The sequence below is a fragment of the Artemia sp. Qi Xiang Cuo genome, chromosome 7 (assembly GCF_049724085.1).
Source record: "Artemia sp. Qi Xiang Cuo chromosome 7, ASM4972408v1, whole genome shotgun sequence".
In the NCBI taxonomy this organism is placed as follows: domain Eukaryota; kingdom Metazoa; phylum Arthropoda; class Branchiopoda; order Anostraca; family Artemiidae; genus Artemia; species Artemia sp. Qi Xiang Cuo.
In genome coordinates this window covers 53,194,256-53,213,562 of record NC_142800.1, presented here as the reverse complement: position 1 = coordinate 53,213,562, position 19,307 = coordinate 53,194,256, and the positions used below count along the sequence as shown (strand labels likewise).

The window sequence follows — 19,307 nt, the reverse complement described above, 5'->3', positions numbered from 1 at the left end:
TATTAGTACACAAGAAAGTTCGTATGATTACAGAAAAAAACTTAATAAGGGGTAATTTCGGTAAAAATATGCTGTCAACTTTTGCTTACATCGCAAGAGTACCCATGAGCTGATATATGAATCCACTATAATCAGAAATGTTTCCCCTTAACGGAATGCTGGGAATTTTTTCCCCCTGAAAGGATACGTTTTTATGTGTTTTCCAAGAGTGATTGTATTTATTTAATTGCCACTTTGAAAAATATTTAACTTTCTACGGTTATGAAGTATAAAGGTGTCAAAGTGGACAATGCATTACTTTTTATAAACACTGAGTAGTCTAAAGGTATTACATATTTTGGTGTTTGATCACCAAATTCAAAACTGTCGATATTGTTAAAAAATTAATTTAAAATACTTTTTCCACAAAATAAGTTTTTCAAAGAAAAGTAAAGAACTCCATTAAACAAAAAATGAAAAAAAATAAAATCAAATAATCTACCAAGCGTGAAACGACCACAAATCAGCATCGATAAATAAATGAAACCCAAAACGAACAGAAATTATAATAATTAACCGAGTCAAACTCAAAACGAGCAGAAATTAACATTAGTTGGGTGCAAAACCCATATGCCTTCCCAAGGCCAGAACAAAATTTTCACTTTACTGAAAAAATATAAATGTTTTTACTTTTATAACTTCTCTGAAGCAACCTCGAGTTTCCTCTTATCAGCCTTCATACTCTATAGCCCTTTCGAAAATACTAACTGCATTGTTAGGTGTATTAAATTTACCACTTTTTAGCAAATATTAAAAAGATGTGGAATTTCTTTCTTGGCTCGAAATCCGAAATTAAATTTCTGAGGAAATATTCTAATTAGATTAAAGGCAGATTAAAAATAGATGGCGTTTACTAGGCAAATATTACAACGTTGATAAACTTGTTTCTTGGCTTGAAAACCAAAATCGTCCCAACTACTCAGCTGACAGTTCAAAATAACCCTTTGTCCTTCAGACCACATTCTCAAGTATGAGTCCTACTGCTGGTGAACAAAAAACTTTCAAAGTAAGTGCTCTAGGCTACATTTTAAACCTTAAAATACAAGTGACCTGATTGTAGATTAGGCCTACTTGTATTCCTATTAAGCAGAGGCAATAGCTACTCCATGAAATAAATAATTAAGTCTAGCTAGCCTTTCTGGGCTTGGGCGTTGGGTGGGGGGGGGCAGCTGCCCCGCTGGTAAAGTTCTACCAAATCATATTATTAAGTTAGAAATAAAGTGAATAGGCCTACACCATTTGATGCCTTTTTTTATGCTGATTGCGAATATAATAATCATTTCTATCGGAAATGAATTTCAGCCCCCCCCCCCTATATATACCTAACCTAACCCTGAATTGGCATATATAGGGGGGGCTGAAATTCATTTCCGATAGAAATGATTATTATATTTGTAATCAGCATAAAAAAAGGCATTGAATGGTGCATTCACTTTAGTCCTAACTCAATAATATGATTTGGTAGAACTTGACCTTCAAATTGACCCCCTAGACCTTCAAATTTACATTAGATATGGCTGAAAAAGCATTTGATAAAACTCCATCAAACTATCAACTGCCCCCCCCCCCCCTAGACAGTATGCTGCCTACGCCCATGTTTCTTGGGGGTTTCTGATGAGATTTACTAGTAAAATTCTAGGCATCCATTTGGTAGTTACACTCTCAACACATAGTAGGCTGCCATCATAAAAATACCAAATAAAAGGTAGGCCAGATTCCCTTTTTTTTTTGCACTTCCCTAATACAATGGTCACTTCTGACAATGCACTCCATTCTGCCTTCTCATGGCCCCAGATATAGGCTAACCCTAGAGATGTATAAAAAAAAAAACTAAAAGAAACACTAAACAATTAAATTCTTTGGTAAAATAACAGCAGCTCTCCAGAAGAAGATATACTGGAACAACAAGAGAGGCATTTTTAGGTTGCTATTTTTTTGCTCTTTTTATGGTTGAAGTTGTATTTACAACAATTTACACCCAGTATGGTAAATTTGTGATATGTCTTATAATTTATCTAAGATAAAATTGAAAATGTCATTTGATGCCTTTTTTCTGCTGTTTAATAATTGAATAATTGCTTCTGGGGCTAATTGTATCTTCAGCCTCTAAAGGGGCCCCAAAGGTATTTTATATGAATAATCAAAAAGTATAAAAAAACATCAAATGATGTTTTCACTTTTATCCTAGCTAAATTATATGGCCTACTGCAAATTTACCATGAAATTGACCCAACCCACTCCCTTTATGTGCAAATATTATTGTTTATTACTGTTTGTTTATTTGTTAATACTGTTTCTCTGTGTAGAGTCAAGACATCCAATTTAGCCTCAGTGGTTGTGCTAAATATTGGAAAATGAATACTATTTTAAATGAGATAAAATCGGGAATAATAATATAATAAAACACAATAGTTAGATTAATATAAATATGCTGCATATTGTAAAGCATTTCCTTGTTTCAGTTGTTTTTTTGTTTTTTTTAGTTTGATTGCCTTTATATCCAAAGCCTATATATGGGACCATCAGGGGAGTGAGGGTGAATTGTCACTAACACCTCTTAAAAAAGAACATAAAATTAGTAATCTAAAAATGCCTCTCTTTTTGTTCTAACATGTCTCCTTTAATGAGCTGCTATTCTACAACTTTACCACATTATTACTTTATGATATTCAGGATGTTTCTACTATCCAGTCAGGTTATTATGTTTTCTTCCATTGTTTTCCACTTTAAATCATTTTGAATAAAGCACCCTATTAAAGAAAAAGATAGATTCCAGACAGCAGGAATAAATATAAAAGCTGGTATTCTTCAAGCCAAAATAAGCTATTCATTATGCAACATATCAAGAGAGAAAACAAATATAAGAGGTATATGTTGGACCATTAAGGGGTTTAGGTGCATTGTTAGAAAACCTAGATATTTGGAAAAGGCATAAAGAAGGAATGGCTCCAATATTTTTGTTTTATGTATTCTCATGGAAAGTAGGACTACTAAACTAAGCAAAATTCTAGATGGTGTGATTTTAACTATCTCAGAAAGTAGTTTTCTGAAGTTCCAGTTCATTTGCTTCTTCCTATCTTAAAAAGTCTATTTTAAGTGAAAAAAATTTCAGGAATGCATCCAGGGGAGGTTGGTAAATAGATCAAGCCACTTGTTGATATCCACCGTTTGTTTACTTCTCAGGATTAGAAATATACATGTCAGGTCTATTTCCCATCTAAATTTTGATAAAAAAAATGGTTTAATTTAACTTAGGGTCTTCAGTCTCTTTTTAATTGCCTAAAGTTTCTGAAAATTCCAATTCTGAGGATCAAGACACTTTCCTTGTGCTTAATTTGAGCAGCAGATCTATTTTTTAAAGTTTCATTATTTTAACACAAATTGTAGAAGGTTGTTGATCCCACAAGGTCATCTATCTTCCCCACCAACACAAATGGAATTCCTTGAATGATCAAAGGAAAAATTATGATTGTTGCAAAAAGTATTTTTAAGGATATCCTTTTTATCCTAGTATATCTTTTTTTTAATTTGAATCCTGCAAAAAAAAGAACAAACCACAGTTCTATTTTAAAGACAGCTGTTTTTTTTCCAATTGTAAACTAGAAAACAAAACATGTTATATGTTTTATCACAGCTATTTTCTCCTGTTCCTCATTTTTTACAAAAAACCCTGTTCCAAAAAGAGAAGAAATAGTTTTTTTTTTATGAAAAACAGAAACAGTGCCGATGTTAACCACAGTCAAGGTTGCAACCCTTTTAAAAATTGATCTGATAATTGTGCTTTCACACTATGACGTAGAACTTTCCACACCAGCATGACTTAAGGATTTTGTGTTAAAATTTATTGATGTCAAAAAAGTTTTCTTTTCAATGTCTGAAGGAGTTTTTTCTACAAAAAAAAATCCTGTTCCAAAAAGAAAAGAAATAGTTTTTTTTATGAAAAACAGAAACAGGGCCGATCTTAACCACAGTCAGGGTTGCAACCCTTTTTAAAATTGATCTAATAATTGTGCTTTCACACTATGACATAGCCTCCTGAGACCTGACCATAGAAATACTTTTCCGATTATGTTCATTTCTTTGTAGTTGACTTGATCACTGTAGTTGACCATTGATCAACTAAAAAAAAATTTGAGCCCCCATCTCTCCCTCTGGAGGATGTCCACAGGTGTGGACATTGGGTCCCTGTCGAGGTAAAAGTATAGTAAAAATCTGTTTTGTCTATTAAAAAAGATTTGTCAAAACGTTGACAACAAAACATTACTCGTCATGAAATTTCTTGAAGCAGTTGTTCTCTCATGTCAAGCAGAGAATGCTTTTACACTGCAAGCACATCCATCTTGACCTTTAGAGCATCCAGGCCTTCTGCATTAGGCTGCGTTCGCCAAGTCATAAAATTCTGGTAGATGCTCTGGCATGTGATGGAGGAGATTGGCCTCTTTTTCACGCTCAAAACACGGTGCTGAGTTTCAGCCAAGAGTTCTTCATTGCTATTTTCTTGAACTCGTGACTCCGAGCTTCCAGAATTGACGAAACACTCGGCCACGTTGAAACGAAGGTCAATGAGCTGTTTGAGGTCACCAGAAACTTCTGGGCCATGGCCCTTCAGCTCATGAAATGCATTGGCTAGTACAGCATCCACAAAATGATGAAACAGACGCACAGTCCATTTTTTAGTACGTCTCTCAAACCGGTAATAGCTAACCATGCGGTCCACAAGGTCAACCCCACCCATGTAGGTGCTGTAGTCTGAGACTACTCATGGACATTTGACCTGCATGTGAAACCCCTGGCGCGCTGTCATACCATTTGACCTCTGTCTCCTCTTCTATGCCTTTGCAGTTTGAAGACAGGAGAACCACTTTGTTATCATACCACTGGGTCACAGCTACTTTTCTATCTGAGTGCACAGACATGACAGAGGTTCCTCTGCCCTTTCTTTTCATTTCTGTTTTGGTAAAAAGCATTGGGCTGTTGGCGCCCAAACGGCTCTTCATGATAGTTCCAGTCGCATTTATTTTTCTTTCAGCCAGCATGTCGAGGAGCTTAACAGATGAGAAGAATCGGTCAAAATAGAGGGTATGTACCTTCTGGTAGGGTCTCAGAGAAGCGCAGTACGATCCCAGCTGGCAAGCCATGTGCTCCAAGCTCTTCTCCCAGGGTGGTGGCTCCCTGGAAAATTTGGAAGTCAAGGATCAGCCCTGAGGAGCTGACGAGTACAAAATTCTTTAATCCAACCGGATTGGGCTTGTTAGGAACATATTGCTTGAGAGTCGACATACCCTGGAAGGGTATCATCTGTTCGTCAATTGAACAGTTCCTGTCACGTGGCAACTGGAGACCGATATTCCTGAAGTTGTCAAGGATCGGCATCACCTTCCAAAATCTATTTTCGGTTTTTTCTTCGTCTGAGATTTCTGAATCAACAACGAACTTCAGATTCAACCGGATTGTGAAGAATTTGTCTCGACTCTTCTTTTGCGAAATGGCTTCCACCCTAAGCTTCCCAGACTAGTGCATACAGATCTGAAGAAACTTGAGGTTCCCCATCAGGATGACAATGCCAACAAAATTTTTTAGCTCGTCTGGAGTTACATTCAAGTTTTTGTGGTGGGTCAACTGATATTTGTAGTTTATGGAAAAAGGTGTACATTCAAAGAAGCTCTTCGGGTAATATTGCAAAAACAATTGTTCTGTACTCTAGTCGTGGTCCTGGAAGTGAGCGGGACCCACGTCCGGGCAACGATGATGATCGAACTGTCGATACTTCCTCCAGGACAAGGTTGCTGCCACTTTGTCAGCCTTCAAGCGTTTGGCATGGGTTGCTAAGGGTACGTCTTCATCAGATTCTTCAATTTCAACATCTGGAAGAACAGCATAACTGCTTGATGACGGAATGGCTGCAACAACTGGTTCACCATCAGAGTCTGAAGACGACAAAGATTGGTTTTTGATCCATTCCTCATCATCATCTAAATCAGAGCGGTCCAGGTCGCTCTCAGAGCATTCCAAGGGTGTCATCAAGGGAAACTGCAGTGAAGGAACAAGTTTAGTAAGCTTAAAACTTATAGGTTGCTACCAATTTAGTAAATAAAACAATCACTGGCCTCTGCTATCCCCAGTAGAATCGAGATTTGAACTACAAAAAATCAACCCTAGCTTTTTACTCGATTGGAACCGCATGTCCACGAACGTGGACATGGAGGTTTTCTAAGTTCTAAAAGATGGCACATATCAAACTAACTGCTTTTAAAACTATCTAAACACTGTCTACAATCAAGAGAGCCTACCTGATTTTTCTCACAACTCGTTCTCACCACTTTCTTTTTTCTTACCTCTGCTTGTTTTCATCTCCTTTTTTTAGTCTTTTCTAGTTTGTAAAAACACCACTAAAAGTCGCAGAAACTTTCTAAAAAAATCATAGATGGCATTTCAGGTCCAAAAAGTACGTTGAAACAAGGAAACCTTTGCTAGATGGCGAGGCCTTTGCACGAAAAAATATTTTACGTGGGTGTCCACAGACGTGAACACCAGGTTTCAGGAGGATAGAACTTTGTCAGCCTTCAAGCGTTTGGCATGGGTTGCTAAGGGTACGTCTTCATCAGATTCTTCAATTTCAACATCTGGAAGAACAGCATAGCTGCTTGATGACGGAATGGGTGCAACAGCTGGTTCATCATTAGAGTCTAAAGACGACAAAGAGTGGTTTTCGATCCATTCCTCATCATCATCTAAATCAGAGGTCCAAGTCGCTCTCAGAGCATTCCAAGGGTGTCATCAAGGGAAACTGCAGTGAAGGAACAAGTTCAGTAAGCTTAAAACTTACAGGTTGCTGCCAATTTAGTAAATAAAACAATCACTGGCCTCTGCTATCCCCATTAGAATCGAGATTTGAACTACAAAAAATCAACCCTAGCTTTTTACTCGATTGGAACCGCATGTCCACAGACGTGGACATAGAGGTTTTCTAAGTTCTAAAAGATGGCACATATCAAACTAACTGCTTTTAAAACTATCTAAACACTGTCTACAATCAAGAGAGCCTACCTGATTTTTCTCACAACTCGTTCTCACCACTTTCTTTTTTCTTACCTCTGCTTGTTTTCATCTCCTTTTTTTAGTCTTTTCTAGTTTGTAAAAACACCACTAAAAGTCGCAGAAACTTTCTAAAAAAATCATAGATGGCATTTCAGGTCCAAAAAGTACGTTGAAACAAGGAAACCTTTGCTAGATGGCGAGGCCTTTGCACGAAAAAATATTTTACGTGGATGTCCACAGACGTGAAAACCAGGTTTCAGGAGGATAGAACTTTTCATTCACACTAGCATGACTTTAGGATTTTGTTTTAAAATTTATCGATGTCGAAAAAGTTTTTTTTTTTCAAATTTCTGAAGGTTCATCTTATCACCTATCTAATCTTTACTTTGATGGTATTTTCTGGCTATTGGACCTACTATGAGTGACACTGTGTTTTGTGCCATCCATTCCAAAAAAGATTTGAAATTATAAGACACGTCATGACTTGAAGCTCACTTTCTTCCCTTCAATGCTATTTTCGTCCAGAAAAGACGAAAGGCAACTTTATAAAGATAGCTCCAGGCAATTTTATCAAGCTCTAAAATCTGAAACTAGGAGTAGGTACAGGGTTACACTTGGAAACCCTGTTTTGAGACGATAGACTTCCGACAGGGTTTCCATGTGTATAGCCCAGTACTTGCTCCTAGTTTCATGTTTGAAATGTCTCTCCTATGTCATAGAACTTGTAAGGTTAAGTCGGTGCTGGAATACGATTGGACGACTATTCTTACGGAGCTTTTGGACCCACAAAAGGCAATTTGCCAAAGTAGTTGAAGTGTGTCACCCCCCCCTTCTACAGAGATCCAAACATATTTCTTTCGAGAGACTGTAAAATTGAAGCGGATATAAAAAAAAAAGTTAGAAAGATTTAAACAGCGAATATAAAGAGCCACATAGCCCTTGAAAAACGATTGCCGAACTGTTGGAATCAGAAGTATCCGACAAAGTTTTGGAACAAGCTCATTAAAATCAGAGACAGAAGTGGTGAGTCAATGTTGCGGGTGCTATCCAAATCAGTACGGTCTATATAAATCAGCCTATATAAAACTCCAAGTATTGATTTGGCTCAAATGGTAATTTCTCTAGTGTAGACATAATACAAATCAGTGGAATCAACCGTCTGAACACTCACACACAGCTATAGCTCTAGTGCACTGAAAACAACTGCCTCAGTGGCGTCAAATTAGGGGTGGGGTGCCATTTGTCCTTCTAGATTTCCTCCCTAGCTTTGGAAAATACCTTATTTGGAGTAATTCTTGCTGATAATGGAAGGGTTCGATTCAGTATAAATCTCAGTTAGAGGAAGTAGATGATGCATGCGTAATTGGTACCGAGCTACGGAAAAACTGAAAACTTTCAGCTTCAGCGGTATTTTGTTTTTTACCAATTGCTAGTTGGAATTTCATTGTCGACTGTCCCCAGTTATGGCATCTAAAATTTTGTTGTGTGTCCTATTTGTCCTGTGTCATACTAGTTGAAAACAATGCATTGAAAGCTAGTGTTCGAGTAAAACAGTAAAAACACAGGAGCAACTGAAAAAATGATTTTCGGCGAAAAATTGAGCCTCTAAACAAAAATATTATCTTGACATGAAACAAAGCATTTTTACCTTTTTGATTTGTCATATTATTTCACCTTTCCTTTTGTCTATTCCTTGGTTTTGATTTGTTTTTTCATATTTCAATTGGGAAGGATGGGAGCTTGTCCTTATCATATTTAATGAAGGTAACTTGTAGTTTTTTGGGCAACCTCACAACTGTCGTGGTGGAAATTGATGCATCCGAGGTTTTACTAACATCTTGTAAAGTGTAAATCAATCAAGTAATTTTTTTTCTCTGAAATCTAGTAAATAATAAATCGCTCGAATGGCAACTTGAGTCGAAGCAAAACTTGAGGCAGTGTAGTTTCATTTTCATATTCAATGATGTATATTTTCCCAGCGACTTCAATTTTGGGTAAGGGGGATTTTTCTCCCCCCCCCGCCTGGATTTTTAGTCCCTTTAGAATCTTAGGAATACATTCCTGGGGAGTATTGTTGTTAAAGAAAATATTTTTTCGTATAATCATTAAAATAATTTAAAAACGACAAATTTGCCACTCCTTCCTAGCTTTGAAAAATAAGCTCTTCTTTCCCATCCCCTTTAAAGTTTCATTAATTGACATTTTTGTTTTTTTCATGTAAGTATAACAATAACATCATCTATTAGTAAAACAGTTCGTGGTAACGAACTATAAGTAAGGAGCGACACGGCTCAATAGTAACCGAAACTCCAAAAAACGGAATTTTGATATCAATAAATATATCAGAAGAATCGGCTTATTATGCTGATCTCAAATAAATACGATTCATTTAACGTGTTACCCATAAAAGGCTACGATCCTGAGGAAAGTTGCCTGATTTTCGAAAGGGGGAGGAAACAACCCTTAAAAGTCAAGAACTCTTAATGAAAATCCCACTATCAGATTCAGCGTGCCAGAAAACCCTACTGAAGAGGGTTTCAAGCTTCTATCCCGCAAAAACGTAGATTTTTTTTTGTCAGAAGAAAGATCACGGGTGCGTGTTCATTCGTTGGCTGTTTTTTTCCCTCATGCGTGTTCATTCGTTGGCTGTTGTGATCGTATCGAACCAATGGTCCCAGAACATCGGAAGAGGGGTCATTTGAAAGGAAACTAAAAATTCCAGTGCCCTTTTTAAGTGACCTAAAAGATTGGAGGGCAACTAGCCACCTCCCAATAGTTTTGGGACTTCAACTATGCTGAACAAAATCGATTGATCGGAAGATTTTTGGAAAAAAGAGGCGTTCTCCTTAGGATACTTTCAAATGAAAGTATGCTAAGGAGAATTTTTCAGGCTGAATCTTCTGTGATAAATTTTACTGACAGGGGGGATTTTCATTGATGATGGAATTGTTCGGAAGGAATTTTGCAGGGGGGTGTATTCTACGTGGGAGGAACTTTCCACGGAGGAGTTTCCAGTAAGGGGAGGGAATTTTTAATTGAGGGCAGAAATTATTCCGTTTATGAAGGGGTTGCCCCACTCCTCCATACGTTGCTCTTTACACTAGAGTTTGACTGTTTGTCCCAACTTTTTAAGAACGACTCCTGAAACAACACGGCCGTTTAATTAGAATAGGAAGCTTTTTTAAGAGTGATAAAAAATTTAGAGTGAAGAGCAAGGTATTGAGGAGGGAGCAGCCCCTTCATATGCGGCATAATCTCTGTTCATTTTGAGTTTTAATGTTTCTCTTTACTTTAAGTTGAAAAAAATTGTTTTATAATTTTGTTAATCCCTTTTTTATTAATTAAAAAAACATGGTAAATCATGTAAATAGAAGATGGTTGATTTAGTCACGTGATGAAACAGTTCGTGGTAACGAACTGTAAAGTAAGGAGAATCCCGGCTCAATAGTAACCGAAACTCCAAAAAGAAGGAATTTTGATACCAATAGATACATCAAAAGAATCAAATTTTTATACTGATTTCAAACATATAAGTTTCATCAAGTTTAGTCTTACCCATCAAATGTTACGTGCATGAGAAAATTTGCCTTATTTTTAAAAAAGGGGGAAACGCCCCCTAAAAGTTGTAGAATCTTAATAAAAATCATACCATCAGATTCAGCGTATCAGAGAACCCTAATGTAGAGGTTTCATGTTTCTATCTGCAAAAATGTGGAATTTTGTATTTTTTGCCAGAAGAAAGATCACGGATGCGTGTTTATTTGCTTGTTTTTTTTTTCCCATGGGGTGATCATATCGAACCAGTGGTCCTAGAATATCGTGGAAGGGCTCATTTGAACGGAAATTAAAAGTTCTAGTGCCCTTTTTAAGTGACTAAAAAATGGAGGGCTACTAATCCCCCTCCCACGCTCATTTTTTCCCAAAGTCACCCGATCAAAATTTTGAGATAGCCATTTTGTTAAGCATGGTCGAAAATATAATAACTATGTCTTTTAGGATGACTTAATCCCCCAAAGTCCCCGGGGGGAGGGCTGAAAGTTATGAACTTTACCCAATGTTAACATATAGTATTGGTTATTGGGAAGTATACACACATTTACTGTGTAAATGTGTGTATACTTCGAAAAATGTAATAACTATTTCTTTGGGGATGACTTAATCCCCCACAGGCCCCGGGGGAAGGGCTGGAAGTTATGAACTTTGCCCATTGTTGACATATAGAATTCGTTATTGGGAAGTATACAGACGTTTTCAGGGGGAATTTTTCTGGTAGGGGGGGGGGGGTGGATTGGAGGTTTCGTGGGGGAAGGGACATTGCGATGAACGGGGCGCTGGATTTCCCAGCATTATTTAAAAAACGATCAGAAATTAAAAAAAAAACAAGTTTTTCAACTGAAAGTAAGGAGCAACATTAAAACTTAAAACGAACAAACTATTACGTATGTGATTGGGCTCGCCCCCTAGTCAATACCTCGCTCTTTAAGCTAAAGTGTTTTTTAGTACTTTTATAAGAGCTATTAATTCTAATTAACGGCCTTTATGATTAAGGGGTCGTTCTCAAAGAATTGGAAAAAGTTCAAACTTTAGCGTAAAGAGCGAGGTATTGACTCGAGGCTGAACCCCCTAAAATGTGTAATAAAAATATTCGACTCTAGAAGTTCGTTACGTAAGTTAGTTCGTAAGTTACATATAGTTTTTACTGGATAAAACCGTTCGTAAATGAAATTAAACAACTTTTGAGAAAGCAATTTTGCCAAAAAAAAGTAAAATTAATATGCAAATTTCGTTTTAGTTGTTCATATAGTGTGAGCCAAAATCAGAACCAGCATTAATTTTAGAACCTTCAGAGATTTAATAAAAAAAAAACATTCTTAACTGAAAGTAAGGAGCGACATTAAAACTTAAAACGAACAGAAATTATTCCTTGTATGAAAGGTGCTGTCGCCTCGCCCGTTACGCTAAAGTTTTTTATTGTTTAAAAAAATAGAGTTATGAGGAAGAGTCAAACTTTAGCGTAAAGAGCGAGGCGTTGAGGCGAGGACAGTTCCTTTCATATATGGAATAATTTCTGTTCGTTTTAAGTTTTAATGTCGCTCCTTACTTTCAGTTAAAAACATTTTTTTTTTTTTTATTTAATGAAAAGATACATTGAAGTAAGCATTTCATACTCAGTTGAGATGAATAAAAATAAAATTCCTTTAATGAAATCATAGTGACAGGTAAGTATTTCGATAATTTCGGTGCAGGATTCCTTTTTTGAATTAATTAAAAAAAACAAGTTTTTTTTTTAACTGAAAGTAAGGAGCGACATTAAAATTTAAAACGAACAGAAATTATTCCGTATATGAAAAGGGATGTCCCCTCCTCAATGTCTCACTTTTTACGCTAAAGTTTGACTCTGTCTCACAACTTTATGTTTTATAACAATAAAAAACTTTAGCGTAAAGAGCGAGGCGTTGAGGAGGGGACAGCCCCTTTCATATACGGAATAGTTTCTGTTCTTTTTAAGTTTTAATGTCGCTCCTTACTTTCAGTTAAAAAAAAACTTGTCTTTTTAGTTAATTATTAAAGCTTAGATTAAGATAACCTGCTGATTTTTAGATATATTTGAGGTCATTCCTCTGTCAACTGTCATAAATAAATAGAAATTTAACGTAACTAATTTGTCATAGACAGACATAAATTTTGAATTTGTGTTTGACATTCCAAATTCAAAATATATTCTTAGCTTGAAGCTCTTTTTGGTGAAGAAGTGAACAAAAATTTGGTTTTAGAGACGGTTAGATTGGATTGAGTGAAAAAACAGACATTTTCAACAAACATTATTGGATATTTCTAAAAAACAATTAATAAGTGCATCAAATCAGCTAAATCTTTGTTAAACTTGATGTTTCCTTTAACTCAAATATTGGCAGTCTCTCTAAAAGTTTAAAAACCTCTAAAAGTTCCTTTATTTTGCTCAACCTTTCATTTAAGATGCTTAAATCCTCAGCATAATCTCAGTCCAGGAAATATTTCTTCTCCATTTGACATTTTCAACAAACAATATTAAATATTTTTAAAATCAATTAATAGATGCATCAAATCAGCTAGAAAATGTTTAGGGACCAAAATGCAGGGGACCCAATACACAAAAAGGTAGAGGAGGGTGGAGGGCAAAATATATTTTTTTTCAAAATCTGAGGGAGTTGGTATTTTATTGTTTTTCTAAATGGAAAAATAAAAATGGTATTTTTAGTAAAAATATTAAAAAAAGTAATTTTCTAAAATCTAGGGGGCGAACTGCCTTTTTAAGTTTTGTAATTTGTCAATTGCTGACAGATAGTATTTGCTATCGGGAAACATACGAACATTTTTTGCGGTGGAGTTTTCTGCAGGGGGGGGGGGGATTGTCTGGGACAATTTTCAGTAGGGAGAAACTTTCTTTCAGCGGGGATGTATTTTCCACGGAGGGTGTTTTCCGGGGAGGGGATATTTTCCAGGGGGAGTAAATACCTGGAACCCTTTTAGATAGGCTTCTTATTGTTTTAATTAAGGGGCCCTTGTGTTTCAGGGATCATTCTCAAAGAATTGGGACAGAATTCAAACTCCAGAATAAAGAGAATTGTTGAAGAGGGAGCAATCACCCTCGTATACGTAATAATTTCTGTTCTTTTTAAGTTTTTATGTTACTTCTTACTTTCAGTTGAAAAAACTTTTTATTTTATTTCTGATCGCTTTTTAAATGATGCCAGGAAATCTGGCTCCACCTTCACGAAAAAATCACTCCACCCAACGGAAAGATCTTGACGACAATTCAATATCGGTGAAAATTTACCTCGGGGCAATTACCCTTAACATCTTCACACACAAAATTGAGTGGGCAAAGAGAAATAAGACAAGTACAAATAATTTCGTGAAGGAATTTTGGCAAATTCCCTTCCCCTGGAAAATGTATGTATACTTCTCAATAAAATGTGCTATACGTATTTTTTTTCGCTTAAAACTATGTTTAAAGTGTAAATTTTTGGAAATTTCATATGTTAAATACCTTTCCCTAGCGCTCTGGGGGCTCCTGTTATCTTAAAACGCATAATTGTTTGGCCTTTTAACTATGTTGAACAAAATCACTATCTCAAAATTTTGATTGGACGATTTTTAGGAAACAAGGGATATGGGAGGGGGCCTAGCTCCCCTCAAATGTTTTTGGTCACTTAAAAAGGGCACTAAACTTTTTTGTTTCCGTTTGAATGAGCCCTCTCCCGAAGTTCCAGCATAAATGGGTCGATACGATAACCACTGGGAAAAAAACAAATAAACAAGCATTCCCAAAAAATACCTTCTATACCAAAAAATCACTACTATAGGGTTCTCTGATACGTCGAATCTCATGGTGTGATTTTCTTTTAAGATTTTGTTCAGGGGGTGATTCCTCCCTTTTTCTTAAATCAGGCACATTTCCTTTGGTTCGAGCCGTTGATGGGTAACACTAAATTTAATGAATCTTTTATATTTGGAATCAGTAGAATCATGAACTGTTAGAAAATAGCATTTCAAAAATCACACAATTAAATAAATGTCAAATCATTTATTTAAAATATTACAACCCTAAAATTCATGTGCCTGGGACAAGGGGCCCCTCTGCCCACTTAAAACTGTATCTGCCCCTCCATCGCTATAACTGTCAGTTTTGAGTAGCCCCAACTTATAATAATTGGATGTTTTAACTTGCCTTGAGCTCGGATATTCGAGCTGGTTTTGACCAGATTTCTATGTTTCAAAACCTAAATCAGGTTATTTTAATTGAAATAGAAAAGGAAATGTTGGTTTTTCTATATCTTAGTTCGTTATTTTTCTTGTAAATTTCTCTTTCATTATGTTTTAAATATGCGTTTGTTAGTCAAAAACAACCAGCATTTGGACATTTTTTTAAAGGCTCTGTAAACTGTCATAAATAAAGGAAATTGAATGTAAATACTTTTTCATGGATAAACATAATTTTTGAAAGGGAAATTGACACTCCAAATTCAAAAAATATTCTTAGTTTGACCTACTTTTTCATGAGGAAGTGAATAATTTTATTTTTAGAGATGGTCGGGATCGGATTCAGTGAAAAAAAAAATACGATTTTAACGAAAAATATAGGAAATGTTCAGGTAATTACAAAATCCCAAGACAAATTATGAAGGTAATTGGAAAAACCTGAGAAATCAGCAGGAGCAGAATCTAAGCTGTCCTCTATATACGCAGCTAAACTATATATTGAAGCTACGGAGCTTCACAGAAAAATTGGTGCCCCCCCCCCAGAAATTTACCAAAATTGTCCGATACAATTTTGAGATAATAATTTTGTTCAGCATAGTTGACAGGCCCAATAACTATGCCTTTGTTGATAACATAATCCCCACAGCCCCTGGGAAAATGTCTTTATTTTATGAAGTTTGCCCATTGTTTACGTATAGTATTTGTTATTGGTAAATATCCATACATTTATAGGGTGGGGGGGGGTAATTATGTGGGGGTGTTCTCTGTGGGGAGGGAAGTTTGCAGGGGTGAAATTTTCAGGGAAAAATTTACACTTGTGCAATTTGCGAGATTTCCTATACCAAATTCCTTTTATACGCCTTGCTCTTTTCCTACTCAATTTTACGCGTGGAGATATTAAGGGTAATTGTCCGGGTAAATTTTCACCGGGATTGAATTGTCTAGAAGGATATGTTCGTTGGGAGGGGGGACTATTCCAAGGAAGTGGAGCCAGATTTCCTGGCATTATTAAAAAACAATCAGAAATTAAATAAGAAAAACAAGTTTTTCAACTGAAGGTAAGGAGGCACATTAAAACTTAAACGAAAAGAAACGATCAAGTATATGAGGGGGGTTTTCCCTCCTCAGCTCCTTGCTCTTTAAGCTAAAGTTTCAATTTTGTCCCAATTCTGTAAGAACGACTCCCGAAACACAAGTGTCGCTTAATTCGTACTAAATTACTTAAAAAGCTTTATTGCAAAGAGCGAGGTGTTGAGGAGGGGCAACTCTTCTCATATACGTAATAATTTTTGTTCGTTTTAAGTTTTAATTTTTTTTTCATTATCTCAGAGCTTGTCAGACCCTGCGGCAAAAAAAAATGTTTAAGTCCAAACCACTTCAAACAGTTTCTTCTCTGAACATATGTATGAGTTCTGAAATACAGGGGCCCAACTCACGAAGAGGTAGAAGAGGGTGGAGGACAAAAGCCCCCTCCTATACGAAATAAATTCTGCTCATTTTGGGGTTTAATGTTACTCTTTACTTTCATAGCAACAGCGTACACCAGAAATATTCCCAGAAATCACAAGGGAGTAGATATCAATTTGATATTTTTGTGTAATTTTTCGTTTCTGTTGCACCCCACTTCGTTTCTGTTTATGTCATCAGAAATTTTTTTTCAATAACACGATTTGAGAGGCCATCACTACATGACATTTCCTCAGGCCTAGTAATTATAATATCACCTGTTGTATCCATGATTTGACAGAGTCACAAAATAAAGTTCTTTAGAGACATTTGGCGCTCCTGGCGAAATGCTGCCAATTATTGTATTCAGTGGAAAATTGTTGATATTTTTACCCTGTTGATATTAATATTTTAATTAATCATTAAAGAAAAACTGTTTTTCTTGAAAAGAAGAATAAATAACCACAAAGAAATAATCACAGAAGAATAAAACAAAATGCATGTTTTTAGCACAGTTTTTTTTTTTTTGCCGCAGAAAAAAAAACAGAAGCAGCCTGTTTCTCCCCCCGCCTGGTTTTTTAGCCCCTCCCTCTCCTTTCTGTATCCCCCTCATTTGTTCTAGTTGTTGTAATCCCTTAATTAATTCTAAAAAAGAAAAACAGTCCTGATGCTTAGTAACTGTTTCTGTAGCATTTGGTTTAGGCTTTGTATTTTCTTTTGGTTCGCAATATACCAATAATCGTTTAATTTTTAAAAGAAAAGCAACAGAGCGAAACATATATTATTTACAGAATTGAATATTAGGCCTATGCTCAAGTAAGCTGCTAACCTGGACAGGGTATATCCCGGAAATAGGAAATTCGAATAGGAAGTTGGTTGGGCATAAAAAATCTTAATGACATTATTTGACTTTATAATTAAAATTAGGTCTCTGGTTACTTTTGATTAATTAAAAACTGATGACTACAAAACTAGATACATGGAAAAATTTCATGGCATTGATTCAGTCAAGTTTTTATAGTGGTGCATGCAACATATCTTAAAAACTGTAAACAAAAGAAAAATGGAAAACTGTATTGTAGTAAGTGTTTTATGCCAAGTTACCATGGTTAATCACATATATTTAGACTAATATTCTACCAAATATAACAGTAGCCAATGACATAGCCCTAGACAGAATACAGACATACTCCTGTTAAAATTAACTTGTATTATTTTTAATACTTACTTCTTTTGAAAAGTTGTTTCAGAGTGCAAATTTGTATTGTTCTAGGCCGTTTACCCCCCCCCCCCCCGCGGAAAATACCCTCCCTTATAAAATACCCCGTATCCCCACCACCCCCCGTGGAAAATAAGGCTTTCCAAATTTGAGAATTTTATTTGAGCTTTGTTTTTTTTATTTTCCGTAGGGGGAAGGAATTTTGGCACTTATGTGTTACACGCCACTCCCTCAAGTTTACGCTGTGTAAAATTTGAGAATAAACCGGTTTCTTCTTCAGTTCCTTTCAGCGTCAGCGTGATACATGCCAAAGACAAGTGACAGACTAATGGGAAAATATATACTTTGGGCTATATATTTGCACATAAGCGGGGGGGGGGCGGTAAAGTATTTGGACAGTATGAAGTCAGAAGACAAAAGTTTTTTATTGTTTAAAAAAAAAGTTGTGAGAAAGTCAAACTTTAGCGTAAAGAGCAAGGCGTTGAGGAGGGGACAGCCCCTTTCATATACGGAATAATTTCTGTTCGTTTTAAGTTTTAATGTCGCTCCTTACTTTCAGTTTAAAAAACTTGTTTTTTTTATTAAATTTTTGAACGTTTTTGAATAAATGCAGGTTTTGATCTTGGCTCACAGTACATGAATAATTAAAACAGAATTTTCATATTAATTTACTTTTATTTGGTTAAATGGCTTTCTCGAAAGTTGTTTAATTTTATGTACGAACGTTTTTATTAGTAATAATTATACGTAACTTACGAATTAACTTACGTAACGAACTTCTATATTCATGTATTTTTAATACGTATATTACGGGGGTTCGGCCCCTAGTCAATACCTCGCTCTTTACGCTAAAGTTCGAATTTTGTTCCAATTCTTTAAAAATGACCGCTTAATCACAAAGGCCGTTAATTAGAATAAATAGCTCTTATGAAAGTACTAAAAAATCTTTGGCTTAAAGAGTGAGTTAATGACTACGGGGCGAACCCAATCATATATGTAATATTTTCTGTTCGTTTAAAGTTTCGATGTTGCTGCTGTTGCAGTTGAAATACTTGTTTTTATATTAAATTTCTGATCGTGTTTTAAATAATGCTGGGAAATCCGGCGCCCCCTTCATAGAAATGTCCCTTCCCCCAAAGAAATATCCTCCATGGAAAGAGCCTCCTCCGTAACCCCCTCCTCCGACCCCCCGCCAGAAAAAAATCTCCTGAAACGTCTATATACTTCCCATTAACCAATACTATATGTAAACAATGGGCAAAGTTCATAACTTGCAGCCCTTCCCCCAGGAACTGTGGGGGATTAAGTCATCCTCAAAGACATATTTATTAGATTTTCGGCTATGCCGAACAAAATGGCCATCTCAAAATTTTGATTGGGTGACTTCGGGGAAAAATGAGCGTGGGAGGGGGTCAAGTTGCCCTCCATTTTTTTTTGTCACTTAAAAAGAGCACTAGAACTTTTAATTTCCTTGCAGATAAGCCCTCTCATGATATTCTAGGACTACTGACTGGGGAAATAAAAAAAAAACAAATAAACACGCATCCGTGATCTTTCTTCTGGCAATAAATACAAAATTCCACATTTTTGTAGATAGGAGCTTGAAACTTCGATAGTAGGGTTCTCTAATACGCTGAATCTGATGGTGTGAGTTGCATTAAGTTTCCATGACTTTTAGGGGCTATTTCCACCTTTCTTTTGAAAATGATTCACATTTTCACAGGCGCGTAACTTTTGATGGGTAAGACTAAACTCAATGAAACTTATATATTTGACATCAGCATAAAAATTCGATTCTATTGATGTATCTATTGGTATCAAA

General features: G+C 35.9%; 1 pseudogene across 1 annotated transcript in view; it reads left to right on the top strand.

Annotated features, from left to right (window-relative positions):
- The first annotated feature begins 919 nt into the window (after positions 1-919).
- The window catches only part of LOC148950421 (UTP--glucose-1-phosphate uridylyltransferase-like), a 39,421-nt pseudogene continuing 21,033 nt past the window's right edge, over positions 920-19,307 (top strand). The window contains exon 1 of the transcript XR_016142005.1: positions 920-1,045. The product of XR_016142005.1 is annotated as a UTP--glucose-1-phosphate uridylyltransferase-like (transcript). The remainder of the gene's footprint in view (positions 1,046-19,307) is intronic.